Source organism: Rutidosis leptorrhynchoides, chromosome 2, assembly GCF_046630445.1.
Source record: "Rutidosis leptorrhynchoides isolate AG116_Rl617_1_P2 chromosome 2, CSIRO_AGI_Rlap_v1, whole genome shotgun sequence".
Classification (NCBI taxonomy): Eukaryota; Viridiplantae; Streptophyta; class Magnoliopsida; order Asterales; family Asteraceae; genus Rutidosis; species Rutidosis leptorrhynchoides.
This window is the reverse complement of record NC_092334.1, coordinates 36,981,443-36,998,780: the sequence shown is the minus strand read 5'-3', so window position 1 is coordinate 36,998,780 and position 17,338 is coordinate 36,981,443. Positions and strand designations below refer to the sequence as shown.

General features: G+C 35.2%; 1 long non-coding RNA gene across 2 annotated transcripts; it reads left to right on the top strand.

Moving 5' to 3' along the window:
• The first annotated feature begins 6,887 nt into the window (after positions 1-6,887).
• Positions 6,888-12,467, top strand: LOC139890723 (uncharacterized). Of its 2 annotated transcripts, XR_011773431.1 has the most exons (7): positions 6,888-7,635; positions 7,709-7,808; positions 7,928-7,988; positions 8,173-8,465; positions 8,561-8,643; positions 10,960-11,101; positions 11,773-12,467. It is a non-coding gene; the product is annotated as an uncharacterized lncRNA (long non-coding RNA). The 2 variants fall into 2 exon arrangements; XR_011773430.1 differs by having other exon boundaries at positions 6,888-7,808.
• Positions 12,468-17,338: the final 4,871 nt, after the last annotated feature.

The following is a 17,338-nucleotide window of genomic DNA, read 5'->3' as shown; positions in this document are numbered from 1 at the left end:
CCTATCAACCCAGGTTTTTAATTACACCTCGTTAACCATGTCAAAAACGTACTTTTTCAGCCTATCCGAAAGGTACCTTATTCTAATCCTAACTTTTGACTCACAAATCGAATCCGCGCGATATCTAAATGAAAACTTAATAATTTTTTAAGCTCTTTTCAAATATCATCATGTCAAGAACAGATTGTAAACTCAAATTTTCCAGAATCTCAATTTCAAAAACGAATTTTCAAACCGAATTCAATTAATCATAACTTTTGATCTAGAAATCGAATTCATGCAATATCTATATGAAAAATTAACTATTTTTCAAGAGCTATTCAATTATATAACTTTTATATACTGATTATAAGATATTCATATCAGTATCATACAATATAAAAACGGGATTTAACAATAATTCCACAACCGATCATATTATCGACTAAAATCAAGCATACAAACATGGACTTGAGCACTAGACACTATATCCATCCTAATATGTAACAAAAACATGAAAACCCAAAATTTAGAGTTTTTGAAACTTACTCTAATCAAGAAATTGTTGGTATAGATGTGTAGAGCTCTTCGAGAAGAATGCGAATATGTAAACAATTTTATGATCAATCGATTTCTTGAAGGTGTTCTTGAGGATGAAAGATTGATGATGATGATGAATAGTAATGAGTGTTCTAAAGGAGGAAGAATGTGTGTACATGTGTGTCTGATGAAATGAATTTGGATCGGGTATATAATTAGATTAGGTAAGTCACGGGTTTTAATTAGGTAGTCACGGGTTATACTATATAGTCACGGATTATAATTAAATTTTTATCCACTAGCTAAAATCCAATGTATTTTATCTTAATATGATTCAAGAATTGGTTAATTTTATATTTATAAAAATTATATATATCTATATTGTTTGAAATCTTTTAAACTCTTGACGTCATACCTAGTTTGTGTGTTTCATAAAATACTTATTTATTATATTTTACATTAAATAAATATTTGTCCTTTATTGAAACATGAATGTTTAAACTAATTTTTCTCAAGTTTAATTTAAGAATATCCTAATTAATTAAAATGATTTTTAAAACTTAATTATTATATAAATTATTATTTAAAATAAGTATTCATACGTTTCGTTGTCTGAAAAGACATTTTTCCTGGTTTCACTAACCGTAGTGTTTTAAAAAAATATTAAAAAGTAGTATAAAAATTTCTTACAACCTGGATCTAAATTGTAACTAGAAATAGATACGAATCTAGTGATGTTGAAATTCAATTTAATCATTTATTATATATTTTTATTTATCAGTTTATTATATATATATATATATATATATATATATATATATATATATATATATATATATATATATATATATATATATATATATATATATATATATATAAAGTATTTATATATCTTTTATAAGTTAGTAGTTTCAATTTTTAACTTTATTATTACTAATCTTCAAAAATTTCTAGTGATAAATTAACACATATCAAAAGTAGTCTGTTCTTAAATATATAAAAAAAAAATTAGCTTGGAAAAATCATTGAATTTAATAAATGGTTGTTAAGTTTTTAACTAAAAAAGTCGGGTTATTACAGCCTTTTAGGGACACGAAATGTTAAGTCTAAACATTCTATTGCATAAATAACCAAAACCAACAAACATACCATGTTTTGACAAAACAAACTTATCAGATTCAATCACTTGTTTATAACCACAACAATTTAACACACTACTGGAAACCAAATTTTTTCTTATTTGTGGTACATGCAAAACATCAAACAAACAAATAGTTTTTCCAGAACTAAAACACAAATCCACACTTCCACGTCCATGAACAGAGGCTGTTGACTCATTTCCCATATGAAGAATTGATCCATCAGTCACGGACTCGTAAGTCTTGAACCAAAATCTATCCTTGCATACATGGGTGGTGGATCCCGAGTCAACCCACCACGCGACATCATCATCCTGCACAAAATAAGCCTCAGATATATATGAAACATAATAATTCTCATTTGAATTATTAAATATATTCTGACCTTTCGAGTTGTGGTTGTTTAAACCATTTTCCGAACCGCTTGTGCTAGATCCTTTGGCATTATTATTACCAAAAATAACCTTGCAATCCTTTTTCATGTGTCCAATTTTACCACACTTCCAACAAGTCAATTTAGACTTCTTGTTCGGATTAGCCTTGTTATAACCTTGATGTTTACGTTTGCCCTTTTTGTCATTATTACTAGTGAACTTTTTATGTTCCACCATATTGACAACAGACGTACCAGCAACTTCGTTGCTCTTTGGCTTATCATTATCCTGCAACCTGAGGGATTCCTCAATACGCAGATGACTACCCAACTCAACAAGAGTTAACTCCTCCTTCTTATGTTTCAAAGAATGTTTAAATTCTTTCCAAGATGGAGGTAGTTTATCAATTATGCTTGAGACTTGAATAGACTCATCCATGTTCATCTTATGTTGTGTGAATTGACCAAGTATACGAATGAGCTCATTGTATTGTTCCAAGACCGGTCTAGAATCGACCATCTTGTAATTATTAAAATTACTCACAAGGAACTTTTTACTAGAAGCATCCTCAGACATATACTTGGTTTCTAAACAGTCCCATAGTTCTTTAGAAGATTCAACATTTAGGTAAATATCAAAAAGGGAATCAGCCATACCATTGAGGATTAAACCTCTAGCGATGTAGTCATCGTTCTCCCACTTGCACCTTTTCCGAATTTGTTCAATAGTGGCATCATCACCATGATCTTCAGGAATTGGTGTGCTGAGTACGTACACCACACTCATGCTGCTCAGAAAGAAGTGCATCTTCTTTTGCCATCTCCTAAAATCAATTCCCTCAAACTTATCAAGTTTGGAGAAATTCGCCGTCATGTGTTTCATCGTAGCCGCCATCGATTATAACGAATAATTACTTTCGATTGTTGGAGGTTTTATTAAATTCTTTCGTGTAGGGTAAAATAATCGATAGCCGAATAAATCACTTAATCGTGGTATCACTTTCCGAAAGTAATTATTCGACCCTTATAGCCTGGGTTACACGAATATCACTTTGGGATAAGACAGAGATTAAATTCATGTTTTGGCAGAAACAAGAATTCCTTTTGCAGAAGAATATTTTGGTGTTCGTAACTTGTGTATCTACTCATGCATATTGGTTAATATATTTATATACACCCTTATCATGAAAGAGTCTTTTATTAAAATCAATTGGCCGATTGATTAATAAAAGTATCTTCTATAATATTCAAAAGTGGTTACAGGAAGAATATTTCTATAAACAAATATTATCACTTCCATCATTAAAGTAAAAGTTGTTACTTTTACAATAAACAAATATTATATTTTACAACTATCAAAGCATGAGTGATCACTTTATAATAAACAAGTATTATTCCTTCAACCACTAAAGCAAAAGTGGGTGCAAGAATAATTCTTCCGTAATCACTCAAAATTGTGTTAAGTGTTTTCTTACTGCTGTCTCTTAAGAACCAGCACTGCAAAAGGACCAGCAGCGCAAAAATCAGCAAACAGGACCAGCAGCGCAAAAGTCAGCATACAGGACCAGCAGCGCAAAAGTCAGCATACAGGACCAGCAGCGCAGAGGAACCAGCAAACAGGACCAGCTGCGCAGAACAACCAGCACAGGGACCAGCTGCGCAGAACAACCAGCACAGGGACCAGCTGCGCAGAACAACCAGCACAGGGACCAGCTGCGCAGAACAACCAGCACAGGGACCAGCAATGCAGAACAACCAGCACAAAACACTTAGCCAAATTTCAGCTTACTAAGAAAACTTAGTACTGAAAACACTTAGTCAAATTTCAGGTAGACCAAGTCATGATAGTAAATAATGGAAAACCACTTTTGGGTTCGGGTAATCTATCACTTAATGGGTGTACACTCCGTACCTCCAAACCCATTTACAAGTGTAGATTAAAACCCAAAATTACACTAAATTTACAACAATATATACGTACACAATTAATCGTTATTCATGTATATATATCTTGTATTTTTACAGATTATTCTAGCTGATAATGTATAGTTTTTAGTTTTGAAATTCTATAAGCAATTGAGCATTATCATACCTTCATTCTGTTGGTGCATAATCCCGAGTTCTATGATGTAATAAGTTCTATTTGTATTATCGTTTACATTTCAGTCGTGTATAAACATTGTCATTGATACTGTGTGTTTGAATTGATTAAGCAATGACGTAAAATGGTTCGAGCTGTTTGGTTGGCAGCTCAGACCATCGACCGATGGTAGAGACCATCGGTCGAGGGACTATCACCATCGGCCGTAGGTCAGAGACCACCGGCCGATGGTCGCTGTAACTTTATATAAATACGGGTGTTGGGTTACATTGTTAGTTTACACACCCTACACCCTCTAGCTGTCGTTATTCGTTGTTACTATTGTCCCAGACCAAACCCCAACCGAATACAATCATCTAGGCGTCGATTCTATCAATATTTAGTTGGTTAGATTGATCCCAAAGTGAAACTCGTATTCGATTCATCCTAGTTTATTGTTTTCCGCCCTTATTCTAGGTTTAGCGTTTGATCTAAGGTCCTAGATCGTCTACATATTCCATAAGAAACTGTCATCGTGAATACCTAAAAAATGACAAAGTAATTAGACACTATTTTTGTTGCAGTTTTTGCCACCGAGTAATGAATGTGCCTGTTAGAATGATGACTTTCATTTAATCTATGATTTTGAATACTTGATCAATAAACTAACTTATATAGATTCAATGGTCTCTTTCTTGGTTTGACTACTTCATATACCAACTAGTAAACTACTTTAATTATTATTAACCTATATACTAATTGTCACGCCGATTTTGGTCGTTTTGGCCCAAACCCCGCCCAAATTTTAGTCAAAACGACATCTGGTGGCCTATATATAAAAAAATAAAAAATAAAAACACACACCGCCTTTCTTCCCTCTCTCTCCTCTCTGCACTCCTGTTCGCGCCTCTCTGCACTCCTGTTCGCGATTCTTCTTGAAATCTAGGGTTTTCCCAATTCATTTACGGTTGGATTTTTGGGGTTTTGTTGGTAAATAATCGGATAATCATAATCGCGTGGTTTATCTTTCGTATCGCGGTGGTCTCGATTTAACCCTAGGGTTTGATTTTCTTGCGGTGCCGTTGGAGGTGATGTTATCGTGCCGGTAGCATAAACGGCATCATAGCACTTGCGATGTGATAGCTGAGTGTTTACTTAGGGCTTGATTTTATTGCGTTGTCTTTGGAGGTGGCGTTTATGGTTGCCGGTGCGGCTGTCGCCGGTAGCATTAACGGCATCGTAATTTGTTGAAATTGTATTCGGGTTACTGATGGAACCGCCACTTGCCCGAATCAATTATGCAGTCCATAAACAGATTCAGGTATGTTCCTTCTTCTTCACTCTTTTTTCGTTTCTTTGGTTTTATTTTCAAATTTCGACTACGGTCATAAGTTGTTTGATCTTTTGATTCATAATGATTTTTTTTTTACGATACTAATGTTGTCGCATTTGTTGTTACTGCAGGTTTGGATGTTTGTAACTGCAATTAATATCTAGGTATTTTGCTCATCTTTTTTTCTTTATTTTTAGCATTTTTGGCTACTGTAAATTATGATCTATTGTAATTAAATTCGTTATTCTCGCTTTTTATTATGTTGTTGTTGTCTTGGTGATTGTTGAATGTTGGTTGGCTGACTTCCAGGTCCTTTTGATTTTAAGTGTGTCTTTATGGACTCATTAACTGTGGCTGGAACATTATTTAATTAACAATCTATATATGATTTGGGAAAACCTCGAGTTACTATAGAAATTGAACCAACATGTGTTTTTATTGTTAAATGAAGTCGAACATTTTCTGATTTATTTTCTTTTAGAATCAGATGACCAAAGCTATGGTTTATTGTACCAAACGCAGGTCGATGTTGATTGTTTTAGTTTCACGGTAATGGCAATTGGTTATGTTGACTGCCTTCGGGTCGTCTCGAGGAGCTTCGTTGCCGTCTTCGGACATGGCAGCCTCTTTGCAGAGTTTGGTTGTAGTCCTCAGACATGGTAGCGTCTCTTTTATAGATGATCGAAGTAAAGGTATGATGCTTTTCACAGCTCCCGTTTGAGGTTTATATCAAGAAGGTTAAAAAGGGCTATGATGATATATATGTGGGAGTTGGGTCAAGCAACGAGAAAAAATGAGTTCGTATCTTGGCGGGGCAATCTAAAGATTGCAGCCATGGCGATTCTTGCTTCCGTGCTTGATTTCAAACACATATCTGAGCCTCATTTCTTCTTTTATATTTCTCCTTATTAAATTTTTGTAGGTACTGGTATTGTTATTGGCTAATCCATCAAGTGCAGGAGGTATTAAAGATAAATAAACAAGAGGTATTAGGACGTGTTGTTTAATTTTCAGAACAAGCAAGCTGACGAAGCCAATGAAATTGAGAGGTGCTAATGTAGAAATTGATAAATAGAGAGAGTTAGGACTAGAAAAGTCAACGTCTACCTCCAAAAACTTCTTTGGCATGGATGCCTGTTTATGATGTTTATTTTGGCTATGCTATAACTCAGGTGATTATCAAAATACCATTTATTGAGATTTTTTTAAAAATCATACATAGTAGCACACTTTTCGCTTGATTTTATTACTTATTTTATGATCTCTTTTTTCCCTTTAATTTTTGTGAAAGCATGTGGCATACCATACTAATTTTTGGTATTGTTTTTCATACTAATTTTTGGTATTGTTTTTGGTATTGTTTTTCAGCATGTGGCACAGAGTTAGTATGGTATGTCACATGCTTTCTTGGTATTTGTAAGTAACTTTCAGCCTCTAATTTTATATATCCGAGTAAGTTGAAAGCTAACAACTTTTGGGCGTGTTCTTTTAGATTACGGTAACTTCTGCCTCAATTATTATATATTTGTTATTTTCCGTTGATAATTGTTGTTTTTCCAATAATATTTGCGTTTGAGGAATCTGTCTATAAGTTTAAGGAATTTGTTTTACTACGTCTATTATGATTCAAATCAGTTCTTGGTTAGTTTGTGTGTGTATTAATATTAAGAATCATAACAGAACTACGATTCGACAAAATTCAATTACTTAATGTTCGTTATCTTATGAATTACACGATAGTACGCAGGTGTTAAACGTTAATGCTCATATCAAGGAAGAAAGATAGGGTAAAAGGGCGGTGGGAAAGAACAAATCCTCCAAAAATAACTAATTTTCTTCATATCAGCAGGGTGTTTGTATTGAACTAATTCTAATGGTTTCGTATTAAAGTTACAGGTAACAAGAAACTTTAACTGTATAGAAATTTGTTCCTTCAATTCATATGTGTATGTATATGCAAAAAAATTTGTATGTATGAGTTAACATCTGTTCAGAAATTAATTTGCTATTATCAAAGCCCTTTTGCATATATCGTACATGTATATTCCTCAGTAAATTATGTATGTGTGGTTGTAGTTCTAATGTTCTTTTTGCATGGCATGTTTAAACTTTATTAAGTACACTTGAAATTTTGCAGGTGACAGATGGTAAACATGTAATCCAAGGCATTTACTCTGTTATGATACTCGAAGTTGTCTTTTTTTTTTTTTTTTTTTTTTTTTTTTTTTTAATCTCAAGTTATACTAATAATCTAGAATTTATAGTTTTTTAAATACAGGTGGAGGAATGCACGGGAACTTCCAATTTTACTGTGTTGGAACAAAAGTTGTATGAATATGTTTGAAAGACGAAAAGAAACTGGTGGTAGATTTCCTATTTTATAAACTTAGTTATAATATTTATACGTTTCATTAGTTTTCTTTACCGATGTTTTGACAACTATTTTGGAGCTTTGATGTTGTGGTCCGTTTTTTAAATTGAAGCCAGCTGGAGGTCATCCACAATTCATCTAGAGTCAGACTCCTTGCTAATCGCCATGTTGAAGTAAGAATTTCCAGCAGTTTATCTTTCATGATTGTGATAGTATGTGCGTTTAGTAGTTTTATAATTGACTTGGTTGGTAGTTTGGTACATTTTGGCTATCTTAGTGACTGTGAATGAACATCAATGTAGTGTTTACATAATTGAGAGACTTGCAACAGTAATTTTTATTGGTTTATTTTTACAGATGATTCAGTATTCACTTCCATTTAAGTGACATATATTATTATTTTGTATCCTGTTGAAGTTGGATCAGCCCATCCATTGCTGTTGATGCAACTATTGATGGTCGCATAAGTTCATCAGGAAGACAATGTGTATCTATTAAGAAGGCACGTTTTAGGGTTGATAGTTGCGTCATTGCATTTCATGCTCATGCTACGCCCGAGTGTATATCCCAATATTTGGAAATTTATGTTTATGTACCATCTGCTTCTACCAAGGATAATTTACCCGTCAGTGGGTCTTCCAGTGCTCGAGGTATAGCTTATTCTATGTTTTTATTTTGTGTTTTACTATTGGAAGGAAATATTCGCGTCTAAATTTGATGTTTTTGTTTCTGCATCCGGCTGCAGCTGTTTTCGCCGTTAGTTCATTGGTGACAAATAGTCTTAGTAGAATTTGGCACGTTCAATATTGTTAACGCATGTGTCCAAAGGTATTTTCTATGCGCTTATCTAACTATGTTGATTCTTATGATTTTGCGTTTTTTAAAGAAATTTTGGCTATTATCGTATGGGGATTTTTATCTGTGTTCGTGCAAATAAATACACACAGGTGCCAAACAACGTATATCCAAAAGACACCGCAGCAACGCGCGGTCAGAAATTTATCTAGTTCCGATTCATTGTTGTTTTTATCTCTTGAAGAAGCGTAGCTCTTCATGTTGATCACTAAGAATACAGTACTAGGTAACCTTGTCTAATATATGTTAGATTCAATCACGCCTATATATGTGATCAAGCGTATTTCTGTCAACCGGCCATGAGACGGTTCCCGGTAATAGACATGAGCGCAAAAAGATTGACGTGTTGACGATTAGTTGATCGCTTTCTGGTCCGGATACCGTGAATAACCCTGCTGCAGATGAGGATCTCGAAGGGGTGGCGTTCAACTAATCTGGATGTATTCGCCTCGGGTATGGACCTAGTGACTGAGTTGATAGGTGAGTGGTGATGGAGTACTCTTTTAGAGAGAGAGAGAGAGTATCAGTTCTTATATATTGTGATGGGTGACTTGTCATGTGTGTTTCTGGAGAATAACAGTAGCATATTTATAGGCAAACACAAGGGTTTGTGTTGTTCATGGGTCAGACCATGTTCACGTGTCATTCCATTTTGGGTTTTGCCATCACTGGGAGTTTGGCTCAAGCCTTTTAATATTGTTTGTATTGGGCTTACATGGCATATGGATGACACGTGTGCGTACTGCCATGTGCAGGGCTTACGTGTATCGCTGCCTTCGTACTGGGCTCACGTGCATACACTCTGGGGACTATAGTTCCCGCTACGATCTTTCACCTGTCCGGGCGCCTGTTACCGCGCCCCTTGCTCAAGTAGGCATTAGCTCTGCTGCTGTTGGTCCTCCGAATGTCGACGAAACTGACATGCTTCTTTTCCTGAATGGTCCACGTGGTAGCTATCATGGCTACAAGGGTACTTGAATTATATTGTCTTTCCTGTTGTTAAGCATTATGTAGATCAGCTTTCTCGGCGTGATGCTCTTAAGGCCTTCTTCGCTCAAGGCTTTTCCTAAATTACTACTCTTGCTAACGGGTTGTTGGAAAAGTTTGAGAAGGATGAGGTGGATTTGAAGAAGCACTGGCGTAGTTCCCGTGATGAGGCTGACAAGCGTCATCGTTTGGAGCTTGTTAATGAAAGCCTTCGAGTTGAGCTTGATGCAGCTGACTAGTTAAAACAGAAATCTGCGGCGGCTCTTGCTGATGCTGAGCGTGCCTTGGCCACTGCCCAGGCCCATGTTACACTTTTGGAGAGACTTGAGCAGGAGCGCATGCTCCGTATTGCTGATCTAGAGAAAAAAGAGCAGGCTCTTAGCAATAAAGTTAAGGAACTGGAGAGCCTTCTTGAGGCCTCCCGGACAGAGACTGAAACAGGCTGAGACCGCTGATGTAGGTACGGTTGATGGGTTAGGCCTAAGTACAATGGTTACTAGTTTGGAAAGTGTGGGCTTTGGAAATAAGAGGCAAACTATGTTGTTGGGCCAAATAAATAAATTGGGACGATCGGTTAATGTGGAAGAAAAGAAACGAATGGGAGTAGGATGAAGTCACGTGTGAATGTGGATAAGGCAGGAAGCATTAGAGTTTGGTTAAAAGTTGTTATTTGTGTTTATCCATATATTCTAAATTCCTATTATTTAGCATGTTTCCTGTATTTATATTTTGGGTTGTTAAAGTAGAGGAGTTAGTTTTTGTTTTATTAATATTCACGTGAAATACATAAAAGCGACAGGCTTTTTTTGTGTTCTTGTTTAACCGAGAAGGTTAAATTACTATCCCATCTTTATTGTTTAGCCACGATCCTCTCTTTACACTAACCGCTCTCCATCTGAATTTGCGTGAAGACCTTTACGTCAGCCGGTCGTCTGAGGAGTTCGCTTCGGATCTCTACAGTCTGGAAGAGGGTATTCCGGACTTGCTTGTTCGTCTACTTGGTTCTAATCCTGTCTCTGGTCCTTTTAACACCTATGTTGCTGCTGCCAGGGACCTTGAGCGTTTTCAGGCGTTTGAGTTTGTCAAGAAAATTGCTCCCGGCATCCGGTTGCCTGAGGCCGTGGAGGCTACTTTACATCCTGACAATGTAAAGTAGTGTGTCAAATTTATAACTTTTGTCAAACACTCGATCATATAACTAGTGTGTTTGCTATAGCAGCTGGTATCAAAAAGAGTGCAGATAGGTAGCATTCCCTTAGAAATAGTTATGACTGAACTGATATTCTGATTCTTCTCATGTAGGTGTTAGCCAAACTTGAAAAGTTTAAAGAAGCCATGTTTACCCTACCTGGCTACCTGCATCATCTAATGGTGAATCCAAGGGTAAAAGGGAAGAGGATTTTTCCGACTGGAAAAATTTGAGTTGAAGTTTGCACCTGACAAGGTAATTTAATCCATTCAGGATTTTTTTCTAGAGAAGCCGAAAGGGATGGGTCAGGCGGGTTGGGTAATGGGTCTGAAGTTGTAGATTTATTTTTTCGGTCAGAACTTTAAAATTTTGAGCCTTCATGAGTAATCAATGTCTCAGTTTTCTTAAGAATTCTCCGTATTACAAAAGGTGAATTCTTACAAGAAACTTCAAACATTTATTTCTTAAGGTGATTTAGGAGGTTTCATGTATGTTTAATAGACTTCAGGGAAGGTTATCTGACTTTTTATCATTTTAGCTAAATTTTAACCTTCATCATTTGAGATAAATTATGACTGCAAGTCTGCATTTGACTTATTAACCTATAGGTGGATTTAAAGTTTAAACTGCCAGTGATGTTATTTTTTTTTTTTTTACTAAACATTTCGGTTCCTTGTACTATACTTTGGCTCCATAAAATTGGGTGGATCGTGCTCACGCTGTCCGTGTTTAAACCAAGCTATGGAAACACACTATAAACTAGTTTACATAATCTGCACATCACTACTATAAATAGATTTACACTATAAACTAGTTTACATAATTCAACCTGGTTGTATGATTGTGCAGCTATGGTCACAGACTCATAGTTTGTCAGGTCATGGGTCGGTTACAATGATTGTATAATTGCTCATATATCTTTACAGGTTGACATTGTTGTACATTTGAACATTGCCCTGATGCTACAAAAACAACGTATCAAGCACCAAAACAGGATCAAACTAGTATTGCCAATAATTAGTTCAATTCCTGGTTCTAGAGGTTACAAAAAGTAAATGGTTATTGGTCAGATATTTTCAGCAACTGCTTCTAAATTACATAAGGACATGTGATCCAAATATATGTGTGGATTTGCATAATAATTCTACATTCAACTATATACAAAGAGTTAGTGGTAATATATACAGCTTAACAGAATTATCCACCCTGAGGTAATCATACTATACACAGCCTCATCAAAAACTGTACTAATGCTGGGGAACTCATCAATACTCAGGTCTGAAGATGATCGTTCAATTCGTTCCAACACAAAATGAGGTTATGTCTCTTGTTTGGTTATTGCGGTGATAGTCAGCGTTCTTCTGACCGTGAACGCTGTTATTTTATTTCTTTATAGTGCAATTGGTCCGTAGGTTTCCTTTGTTTGGCATGTTTAGATTAGCTTTGTTTCCTAGCAAAGTGTGTTTTCCACCCTATTGGTGGGACCGTTCCCTTTAGGTCTCGATGTTTAGTTGCTTGTTGTTGCTGTTTGGATGTCATATGGTATCGGTTGTACTTGTTGATCTTCGGATCCGTTATTTGTTAATACGTTTTTCATAAAGAAAAACACAGAAAAAAACACAAACACAAAATGATGTATCCGCTTCTACTATACTTCTATTATTATGCACAGCGTTAGGCTCCACTAGTCAAAAATCGCACCAATGTGTGCATCAATGTATATGAATTATTTTTTTGAACGACGAATGAGCATGTATATGACGCATTGATGTGTATCATATCTCCAAGATCCAAAGAGAATGAGCACAAATATAAGTGGAATCCGCCAACCTCAACGGATAATGATCGTTACTGATGACCAACTAAATTCGTAACAATTAACTAGATCAATAATAAAACTGTCAAGAAAATTAGTTAATCACTTAAATATACGCATTGATATATTGGGTTGACTCATAGACACGTTGTTATCATCTAACTAATTACAAATACTACTTTTACAACAGTAATAGAAATCTATCAAGTAAACAGTCATCACATTACAACTAACAACAAAGCTTAAGAGTATGAATATAAGTTAGAAGCCGAGAAAAATATGGCGTCAAAATTTTGATGCTTGAAAAAATAAAGCGTCATAAAAATTTCAAGTGTTAATAACTTTGACACTTGAAACTTTCATATGCTGGTAGACTGCAGTTAATAGCCTCAGTTTTAGCCTCTATGCAAATCTATTGGATGTCTGTATATATTATCCCTGCTACCGTGATTTATAATATTGAAAAAGTTTAAAAAGGTTTCTTGTGGGATCAATCAGAGAGTGCTAAGGGTAAACTAAGGTTGCTTGGAAGGATGTTTGTGTCTCAAAAGATCAGGGTGGTTTAGGAATCAAGCCTCTTAAATCCTGGAATGAAACATTAATTGTTCAACACATTTGGAGGATCCTTACTCAAAAGGACACCCTTTGGGGTAAATGGGTCAACATTATAAAGCTTAATGGTGACAGTTGCTGGGATGTGGAAGCAAAGTATAATGATAGTTGGGGCTGGAAGTACCTGTTAAGTATTAGAGAGAAAATCAAAATGCATATTGATTTACACATCATCAAAATGCATGATGAGGCAATTAACTGCAGTCTACCAGTATATGAAAGTTTCAAGTGTCAGCATATGAAAGTTAATTGCCTCAGTTTTAGCCTCTATGCAAATCTATTAAGTCCACAAATTCAATTGTTATCAAATTTTCTGTTCCAAAATAATTAAAATGTGATTTATACGAACAATGATTTATACGAATGTCAGCAGCTCTCTCTGTCCGTTCTGTCATAGAGTGGGCGAAGACTCTGTTGGAAAAATAATCTGATGAGTCAAAAACATTTTGCAGGTTTTTAGAATCTGAAGTTGTAGAGTCTGAAGTTGCAGACTCTGATATTTGGTGAAGTCAACGTTTTGGTTTTCTTGGTGGCTAAGATAAGGAGGATTTTGGAGATATGTTTAAATATTTAGAAGATACGTTTTGATTCTGTCTTATCTCCAGAAGATAAACTTTTGAAGTGATTTGAATATTTGTTAAGTTTAGAGTTTATCTTTTCCTTATTATTAGTGAAGTTGTTTAGGAAACCAAATCTTCAGATTTGGTTTTAAACCTGTATAAATAGAGGCTACGGTTTAGCCTTGTAATGCATCTTTTGCACGATTAATATTATCTTTCATATATCTTCATATCGTGTTCTCTCAATTATTGTTCTTATAATTCATATTTATTATTCAATTGAGAGTCTGGTGTTCATAGATCAAATACTGTGAACTATTAACTGGTATCAGAGCAGGAAAGGTGTAAATCCATTCTTGGTAATCCTTTAAAACGATCCATATATTGATCAAGATGTCTACCAGTACCATTCCAACCCCAGTTATGGCTGGAAAAGGTGTGCCAATATTCGATGGCACAGACTTTGCAACATGGAAACTGAAAGTTCTTTGGTTTTTGGGTTCCATTCATGAAGATGCTGAGCAAGTTATCACAACAGGACCTATTATTCCTGGTGCAATGGTTGATGCTGTTCCTGCCACAGATACTGTTGCTGCACAACCTGCTTACTTTCGTGAAACTCCAAGAGATAGATGGACAGAAGCACAAGCCATTAAATTTAAGCTTGATAGTAAGATAAGAAGTATTATAGGTAACGATGTTACTGTTCCAATTCTAAGAAAGATCAACCATGCCAAGACTGCTAAAGCTATGTGGGATCTTTTGCTTAATGACTATGAAGGAGTCACAGTTGTTAAGACTCAGAAGAAGAAGAATCTGATAAGATGTTATGAAAACTTTGCTGCTCAGCCTAAAGAATCTTTGAGTGATCTCCATTCAAGATTTCAGGTTCTAATTAATGATCTTGGAAGCCTTGGCGTAGAGAAAACACAACAGGTATTGTGTCAAAAGTTCATTGAATTGTTACCTTCAAATTTTGAGTCTGTGATTACATCCATGGTAATCAGTGAGAAGATAGACAACTATGAATTAAGTGAACTGTTTGGCATACTATCAAATTTTGAAGAAACACAATTAAAGAACAAGATTAATGCTAAGAAGGTTGTTAAAGATCCAGAAGCTGCATTGGTGTCTATCACAAAGAAGAATAAGCAATTATTCTCCAGTTATTCTAGCAAGGTTGAATCTGAAAGTGATGAAACTTCTGATGATGATAGTGATTCTGATGAAGATGAGGAGATTCAAGATCTGGAAGGGCAGGTGGCTCTTTTGACTCAAAGGATTGAGCAGAAAAGGTTTGGTTATAAGAAGGGTAAAGGTAAGATTACTTTTGATCCAAAGAAAACTAAATGTTTTAAGTGTGGCAAGATAGGTCACATAGCTGCAGATTGCTGGTCTAAGAGTGAAGGAGGTTCAAATACCAACAAGTCTGTTGACAAGGCAAGAAAGTATAAGCTCAAGTACATGAAGTTGAAGAGTGAAGCAGAAAAGTCAAAGAACAAAGATCAGGAGAAGGCTTTGTACACAGAAGCATGGGAGGATGAAGATTCATCATCTGGTGAGGAAGAGGATAAGTGTCTTATGGCTATAATTGAAAGGGATAGTGGTTCTAGCAAGTTTGAGGAAGATTTGAAAGCTATTGAAAAGATGGATAAAGACTCTACTTGTAATAAAGTTTCTGCCTATAAGGTACAAAACTTTGTAAACTATCTTGATAATGAAAAAGTGAGAATGTTTCAGTATTTGTTACTTGACTTTAAGTGGTGCTTAGAAGATATTGATAGGTTAAGAATACAAATTTTTGATCTTAAAAACACCATCAAAAACAAAGATGCTGAAATTAAAGAATTAAAAGAATGTGAGGCAGAACTTGACACATATAAAATGGCATACACAGAAGAAACTAAAAGGTTAAATACTGGATTAGGAAGATCAATTAAAAGGTCAAAACATTATGAAACAATTTGTAAATCTTAGTGTGTATCTTCCAAAAAGAATTCTGATGCTATTGCCAAACAAATTCCAAATGATGTCAAGGCTATACTAGGTGAAAACTACATATTAAACAATAATGTGGAAGTTGATCCTAGTGTATTCAAACATGACATTTTACCTGACACTTTTGTAAAATTTGATGGTGACAAAAAGATTTTAACTAATGCTTTTGTAAGATCATTAGATCCTGTTGAACCCTCGGAGACTATAATACTAGAATGGAGAAATTCACTAGAGTCTGAACTCTTGAAATCTTCAGACTCTAACAGTTTAGTCTCTAAAAGTGAAAGTGTATGTTCTGACCTAGAGTCTGACACCCAAGAGTCAAGTAGCAAAAGTGATTCTGAATCATCCTCTGATAGTGACACTTGTCCAGATCCAATAAGGTCAACTAAGAGAAAGTCAAAACAAGCTAAGACTATTCAAAAACTCAAAAGGAAAATTTCAAAACTCAATGAAAAAATCAAGAGTCAAGAAAAACCTTCAGTTAAAAGAACATCTTGTTTTCCTGAGAAAATTAAGAAGGTATGGAAACCTAAAGTTTGTGAAAATGTTTTGAAAACAGCTAAGGACAAGTTGATTTGGATTGGGAACAAAGCTTTTGTTTGGAGAGTGAAGAGCACTCCAACTGAACCCACTGAAAAGTGGGTTCCCCTTAAAAGCTAACCATTTTCTTTTGTTTTGTGTCTTGTGTAACAGGGTAACATGTGATATTTGGATAGTGGTTGCTCAAGACACATGACTGGATGCAAAGAGCATCTTGTAGGGTTTGTTGAAGAAAAAGGTCCTTCTGTAAGATATGGTGATAATTCGTTTGCAAAGACTATTGGTTATGGTACTGTTATAGCTGGAAGTGTTTCATTTAAGAAAGTTGCTTTAGTTGAAGGGTTGAAGCATAATCTGCTAAGTGTGAGTCAAATTGCTGATGAAGATTGTGAGATCAGATTAAGAAAGAAAGCTGGTATTATTTATGATCCTAAAGGAAGACCAACACTTGTAGCCTGGAGATTTCAAAATGTGTATATGCTGGATTTAGATTCTGTTGATGCTGGAATAGAAACATGTTTGTACTCTCAGACTGTCCCTGAACTTAATTGGCTGTGGCACAAAAGGCTTTCTCATCTCAATTTCAAAAACATTAATGAGCTTTCCAAAAAGAAGCGTGTTAGAGGTCTGCCTCAACAGCCTTTCAAGAAAGATAAACATTGTTCTGCTTGTATTATGGGTAAACAGACCAAAATAAAGTTTCTCTCAAAAGCCCTAGCTACTATTAGTGATCCACTTCACATGCTACACATGGATCTATTTGGTCCAATGAACACCAGTAGTCTGGGTGGGAAAAGATATACTCTGATAATTGTTGATGAGTATTCTAGATTTACATGGGTTATTTTCTTAGCTGCAAAAAGTGATGCTCCTGAAGAAATTATCAATTTAATCAAGAGAGAGCAGGTTCAAAAAGGTGTTCTTGTTAAACAATTGAGAAGTGATCATGGTACTGAGTTCAAG